Source organism: Echinops telfairi, unplaced genomic scaffold (assembly GCF_000313985.2).
Source record: "Echinops telfairi isolate 266 unplaced genomic scaffold, ASM31398v2 ScPeMD7_15;HRSCAF=58, whole genome shotgun sequence".
Lineage (NCBI taxonomy): Eukaryota > Metazoa > Chordata > Mammalia > Afrosoricida > Tenrecidae > Echinops > Echinops telfairi.
This window is the reverse complement of record NW_022103912.1, coordinates 12,076,168-12,083,538: the sequence shown is the minus strand read 5'-3', so window position 1 is coordinate 12,083,538 and position 7,371 is coordinate 12,076,168.

Here is a 7,371-nt window from a genome sequence, read left to right as displayed (position 1 = left end):
CCAGCTTATCTTATTTAGACAGACCTGTGGAGATAATAACATGCACAAAAACAAGACAGAGCAAAACCAAGCAACAAAAGAAAACAAAACAACAACAACAATAACAAACCACTGACAAAGAACAAAACAAAACACAACAAGAAAGAAAAGCTTGTTGTTAGTTCAAGGACTGTTTGTTGGCCTTTAGGAGCACATCCTGGCCCACCAGGCCTTGAGGATGATGTTCCCGCTTAGAGCAGCCAGTGCACAGAGAGGACCATATGGCCGGCCCCACTATGAGACATGATGTCCCTCACTGACCCATGGCCCTGCTGGGGACAGCACTAGAGACACAGTGTGGGAATTGCACCCGATCTGAGCCCGCCACACTGAGGCAAAACACTAAGGGGGTGCACCAGAACAGCAAGGGAATGGAGCAGCGAGGCTCCCAGGAAATGCTGAAGGTGGACTTTGGGGCCAGGGCGTGGTGCCCCAACGGACTGGAAAACACTCCTAGAAGTTCTTCTTAATATGCCACTGTGATCAACCTGTGTGCTTCAAGGCACTCGATGAAGATTGAGCCTTGGGAATCCCAAAGAACAGTTTGCATAGCCTTCTGAATGGGCTTTGCTGCCTTCAGTTTGACTGGCCCAGCGGATTCCCTCAGAAGCCACTCTTTTCGAAGGCACCATAGTGGGACAAAAAGATATGTCTTCATGAGAGAATGTGTCAACATCTGTCCATGTTTTGTTTGACAAGAAAACACATATGGTGACGTGGCACCCTGTAGCCACACTTTTGGAATGGCTCCCATGCCATTCAACAATGCTTACTGTACAAGTCAGTAATCTCAGTTATGTGCACCATGCTGTTCAATCATCACCACTAGCCATCAGCACTCCCAATTCCTTTGTTTGTTATCAACAATATTACTGGCATATCATTCACAGAGGATATTTGCTGGGCATTATGCGACATGTAAAAATATCCAGAAAAATCAGGAAGGACATAAACCAAATAGGAAGAGTAATTATTGATGGAAAAGTAGACGACAGGTTTAATATCTGTTTTTTCATAACATTTATTTTATTGAATGTAAAATTCTTTCCTACTTAAAAAAAAAGGAAACTAGAAATTATTTATTTTATAAACAAAACAAACAACAAATAGGAAAGAAGAGTCAGCTGTCCACCTAAACTCACTAATGTAGAAGGGCAGGTGAGAAGAGATTTGGGTCTGATCACTGGCATTGATGATGGTTAGCTTATTGTTTCCAATGATATTTTTCTGATTCCAGTTTTTTACTTCAACTGGTCTTTGCTTCTGAACCTAAGATCTGGATTTACAACTGCTAGCCCATCACCTCCCTTGGGTGTGTACTGCTGTTTGTGGCTGTTGAGTTGGCCCCTGCTGGATGGCAACACCTGACACAATGGGAAAAAGCTCTGCTCGGTCCTGCCTCGTCCCCATGATGGGTTGTGGCTTGGATGGACTCCTGTGATTCTCCGGGTTTTCACTGACTGGTTTTAGAAGTGCATCACCATGCCTTTCCTACTCTGCTTCAGTTTGGAAACTCCATTGAAACCTGGTCCAGCTGATAGTAACAGGCATGTCTCCATGATAGTAAAGGTGTGTGTATTAGTCTAGGTACTTTGGAGAAACAAACCCACGGCGACTCATGTATAAGAGAGTTTTATGTAAAGAAAATGTGCATCACGAAAACATCCCAACCCAATGCTGCCCAAGCCCACAAGTCCAACATTAACCCATTAACCCAACACCAGTCCACAAAGTCCTCCACCTCACAAAACAGAGGCAATGATGCCAACTGCAGGAGGAAAGCTGAGTCCGTGAACGTGTAAGCATCTCAGCACTGGCAAGGGTCTCCACACGGCTGCTCCAGCATCCAGGGCTGCATCGGGATAGATCCATGCGGCTTCTCCTTGGGGATGTCTTGGAGGAAGTCAATTTTGAAAGCTGAAGCAGGGAACTGCTAAGGCAGCTGCACCCGATACAACCATCACAAAACAAGAGACCCGAGAACTAGAAAGGCGAGGCTTCACCACCCATTTATCCCTCCGCCTTTCAACCAGCCCCACATGTGATTATCGGCCAGGCTGGCACAATGAACTAACTCATCTTTCTACCCATGAACACCCCAGGCCATCAGGAGTTGGAATAGGCTCTATGGGTATTGGATGACTAGTAGCATATCAAATTAACATATTCAAACTTGAACTCTTCATTATCCCCCCAGCCCCCACAAAATGACTTCTCTTTATGTTCTTTCCCATCTCCCTTGATAGTAGGTCCACCTTTCTAACTGCTCAGGCCCCAATCTGGAGAGTTGCTCTTGGCTTCTCACTTTCCCTCACAGCCTACATCCAATTGTCTCCAGATCGGGCTGGTCTGAATGTCATATCATAAAAGCATTCCTCTTCACTTTCATTGCTGCCTGTAAGGCTCATAATCCTCCCTTGAATGCCTGGATTATTGTCACAGCCTCCTGGCATCTTCCTTGCCAGTGTGATTCAATATTTTCACAGAATTTTAGTAAAATAGATCTCATTGCATCGCTGCTCAAATACTGCCAGAAGACCCTTCTGATGCCAAGTGAAAGGCAGTGCTTAGAGTGGTCTGCCATAGGCCTCTCGCCTCTGACCTCTGACCGCAGCACCTACTCTCTTCTCTCACACTTTTCTTCAGCCATACTTGTCAGATTCTGTTCCACAAACAGATCTGATACACTCCTGCCTCAGGACCTTTGTATTTGCTGGTCCCTCTGCCTGGCATATTATAATGACATGTGTGTGGCTGTAATGACATGTGTAACTGTAATGACATGTGTGTGGCTACCACCTGCCTACTTCCCTCCTAACATTCCCATTTCAGTGCGGGTTTCCTGGTGGGACATCCCTTCACCCAAACCTTGACTCTCCTAAGCCCTGTGTCCTGCTCAGTTTCTCCACAGCACTGAGATCTCATCTAACATGGTTTTCATTGTACTTACGGATATTATGTATTGACTTTCCTCTCCACATGAGATCCCCGCTGCTGTGTCTTGGGGGCCTAGAGCAGAGCAGGCACCAGCGCACAGGAGGCACTGTAGTCGGGAGAATAACCACATCTCAAAGATGTCCACGTCCTCATCCCCCAAACCTGTGACGATGCTGCCTTACACAGCAAAAGGACTTTGCAGGTGTGACGAAGTTAAGGACCTGGAGATGGGGAGATGGTTCTGGATATTCTGTGCGGCTCTAATGTAATCCTGCAAAGATGGAAGCAGGGGAATCAGAGAAGGGGTTCTGACTATGGGAACAGAGGTCGGAGTGACACCATTGCTGAAAGGATCCATGAGGCAAGGAATGCGGTGGCCTCTGGATGCAGGAAAAGGGAACAGATGGGCTCACCAAACCTGCGAGAAGAATGCAGCTCTGCCAACAAAGTTTACACTTTGATCTCCCAAAATGTAAGGGAACGAATTTGTGTTTTCCGAAGCCACTAACATTGTGGGAGCTTGTTACAGCAGCAACAGGAAACTCATACAGCACTCACAGCACGCTCCTGGAGGAAGGAATGAGGGGATGGGCCTCATTGTCTTTGCTTGTAAAATTAGGGGCTTTGATTTAGTCAATCGTCTCTACACATTTTTTGTTAATTGAGGTGAAATTCAGAGAGCACAATTAACTCTCTGAAAGTGAACAATTCAGTGACAGTTAGTGCATGTGACTCCATCGCTCCCCTCTTTCAGCCCCCGAAAACTCCCCATCTGCATTCTCTCTCTATGGGTTTACCTGGACTGGACGTTTCGTGTAAATGGAATCATTCAATATGTGACCTCTTATGTCTGACTCTTTCACTGAGCTTAATGTTTTCGCTAGTCATTTGTCTTTTAAAATACATTTGCTGTCTGTTTAACTGAAAAAGTCATGCATGCATGTGAGAATGGTGAGGAGGCAGTACCTGAGCGCTTCTGACGTTACAAGGGGCTAGAAGATTCAAACTCATAATCTACCCAAGGCTGAGTCTTATGAGGCTGAGGTCAGACGTGCCTACGCGCTCCAACCTTTCTTTTCCAATTGAACTCCCACGGCACTCTCCGCTTCTCTCCTGGGTTAGAAAATTCACTGCAATGGCCACACAGAACTCACAGGGCATCCTCAGTCATTGTTGGGTTTATTAAGGAAGTTAATAAACTTCAGAAACACGCAGGATACAGCCCTCCCCTCCGGGAGCTCTTCTTTCCTGCTGTGCCTGAAAGCCCTCATGGGACATCGGTCTCTCAGCCATGTGGCTCCTTGGCTTCTGCCTGCTCAAGTAATGTTACAAAGCTCTTTCAGTGCCACCAATCAATGTTCAAAGGACATGCCTCTTCACCATAAACCTCAGCTCAAAAGCACTTGGTTCTAGCTCTGTGTATCACTATCCTATCACTCCCAATTAATAACCAAGGCACACCGGACTCCACCAACAAGCTTCCTGCCCAAGTGCACTCAGTTTGACTCGGTTCATGTGCTCTGAAGTCTGCAACTCTGTCTCATGCTCCGGCTTTTGGATTAAGGAGGTTCAGTGCATAGGAATCTTGGGGGGTAGAGGAAATGGTCCACTCCCGGCTCTTCTTTGGTAGCGAGAACCCTTGTTTATGCTTCTGAAATAGCTTATTGTAGACCCAGAGAGATGGCAGTATTGACCAGCCCCCTCACCAACACCCCATACACCATATTCGGGGGGTCTTACCTGGTTATTTGATGGGCATTACAAAGACTATGGTTAGAAGAGCCACAGCAAGCAATTCACAGTACCACAGTGCACTCGGTAACAATGAAACTAGTTCAATAAAGGGTAAAATGAAACTAAGTTTCTCTTTGACCCCAGATTCCAGTCATTAGTTTCCATCCCCAGATACAAACACTCTACATTGCTTGTGAATATGTCTAGAGATTCTGTAAGAAAAATAGGAAATATAGATGTAATTCCCTTCACGAACTGAAGTAAATAACACACACTGATTTATTCACTGCATCAGCACACCTAAAATTACCTTGTATTTTCCATTGCTGTATAATTTTGGATTTCCTTACATAGATACACCCCAATCGATTTAAATCCACTTCCTAGTGATAGACAGATTGCTTCTAATCTTTTGGCAACACATACAGTCTTGGAATGTCCATCCTTGCTGTGCCACACATCCTTGAATATACATTTCTGCACATGTGTCGAAATATAATTGAAGGATAAATTCTTCCAAGTAGAATGCCGGGTCAAGGGGTAGATGCCTATATTTATCCTGGTCATTGCCAAATTCGCTTCCAAAGATGATGGACCTACTCTTACCAACAGTGCCTGTGTTGTCAGTCTACCAATTAAAAGAAATTATTTTTGTCAAGCTAATAAATAAAAAAATGATACTAGGTTTCTTTGTGTGACTTTCACCACCTTTTTATGTGGCCATAAGCCCTTTATATTTATATCCCCCACATATCTGTTAGTATTTTCATTGCTATACTCCATTCACTATAAATTAATTATGGTACACTAGAGCCTTATAATGTCTAATATCCCTTTAACATGGGTGTAAAATGCTATTTTTATCACCGACGTTACTACATGCTCATTCTAAAAGCATTCTGGCAGTTCTGGAATGTGTGAACTTGGGTGTGAAAGATTCATTTCTCTTCTCCTCCTCTGTTAAGTCAAGGGCCCTGGTTATGGGCAGCTAACTGCAAGCTCAGCAGTTCAAAACCACCAGCCACTCCTCAGAAGAAAGATGAGGCTTTCTATTCCTATAGAAATGTACAATCGCCCCTAATAAAATGTTAAAAAAAAGAAAGAAAAAAAAAACGAGGAGCTGATGCCAGGGGCTTAGGTGGAGAGCAAATGTTTTGAGAATGATGAGGGCAATGAATGTATAAATGTGCTTTACACAATTGATGTATGTATGTATTGTGATAAGAGTTGTATGAGCCGCTAATAAAACGATAAGAGTTGTATGGAAAAAAAAAAAAAAGAAATGTACAATCTCAGAAACCCAGAGGGGCAGTTCTACATTGTCCTATAGGGTCAGTACATGTCTGAATTGAGTTGATGGCAGTTCCTTTTTTGAGTTTTATGAAAGAGGGAGGTTATAACAAAGGACATTTTAGAAGCGCACAGTTTCAAACAGAGATAAGCTTTAGCTCTGGATAAATGGAAGCAACATATAGGAGTTTCATATATAACAAGAAAACTGGTATGCGAGTCCCTATTAGCAATTCTTTTGCTAAAAGTACAATCTGGAAATGCTGTGTTTTCTCGAACTGCCTAAGGTAGTCATTTCTCACCTGTAGCAGGCCAATGGGGAGACACTTGAAGGTCGCTGAACCTTTGGGCATCCCTCAGATGTTTGCTCCATTGCTTGTAGTCAGCCTATTGGGGTGCTGGATTATGTCAGCAGTGTAGGAACGAACATTCCAGGCCCCCTCTCTTGAGCTGTCTCATGTAGTCTTGGAAGATTCAGACAAGAAAAGAGGACAGACCTTGGAGACAGCCAAGGGGGGAAGAGCAAGGGAAAGATGGCCAAGCCACAGGCTGGATGGCCAATGGGTGTTCACTTGGGTGCAACAAGAGGCATAGTTGAAACTGTTGAATACGAAGTTGCTGATCGGAAATGTCAACCCCCCAACCTAAGTTACAATAAAAAATGTGGGTGGGGGAGAATGAATGAGCTGAGGCTCTAAAAGGGATCACCATAGAAGCTCCTGGAGGAAATGAAAGGAAAATGCATATTAAAACTCAAAATTGTAAAAAGATCTGGCAGAGACATTGACTAGAGATTGGTGGGACCCCCAAGACTATAGCCCTTTGAGAAAATGATGGCAAGGAGCCCTGGCGGTGCAATGTTTTCATGTTGGGCTGCAATCCACATGGTCAGCAGTTCAAATCCACCAGTATCTCCTCGGGAGTAAGACTGGGATTTCTATCCCTTATAAACAGTTACAGTCTCAGAAACCCACAGGGGGCACTTCAGAGCCAGCGTTGACTCTGTGGCAGTGAGTCTTCTGGGGGGAGGAGAATCCAACTTGCTACCAGCCCAAGGCCTATTGCCACAAGTGTGCCTTATTCTTACACGGACTCTTCAACTCAAAGTCCTCTGCTTCTCTGCGGGGTTAGATAATCCATTGTAATGACCACTAGAACTCACAGACAATATTCAGGATCACGGGGGCTTATTAGGGAAGTTGATGGGTGACTCCAGGCAGAATCAGAAAACAGAAAGCATACAGTCGTGGGTCCACAGCAACACCTCTTCTCAGCTAGCACCCAAGTCTCTCTGCTCCTTACACTGCCAGTTTTGGGGTCCCTTGATCTCTGCCTCTGAGGGCCAGGAAGCCTGCCTGCCGTTTCACCTCC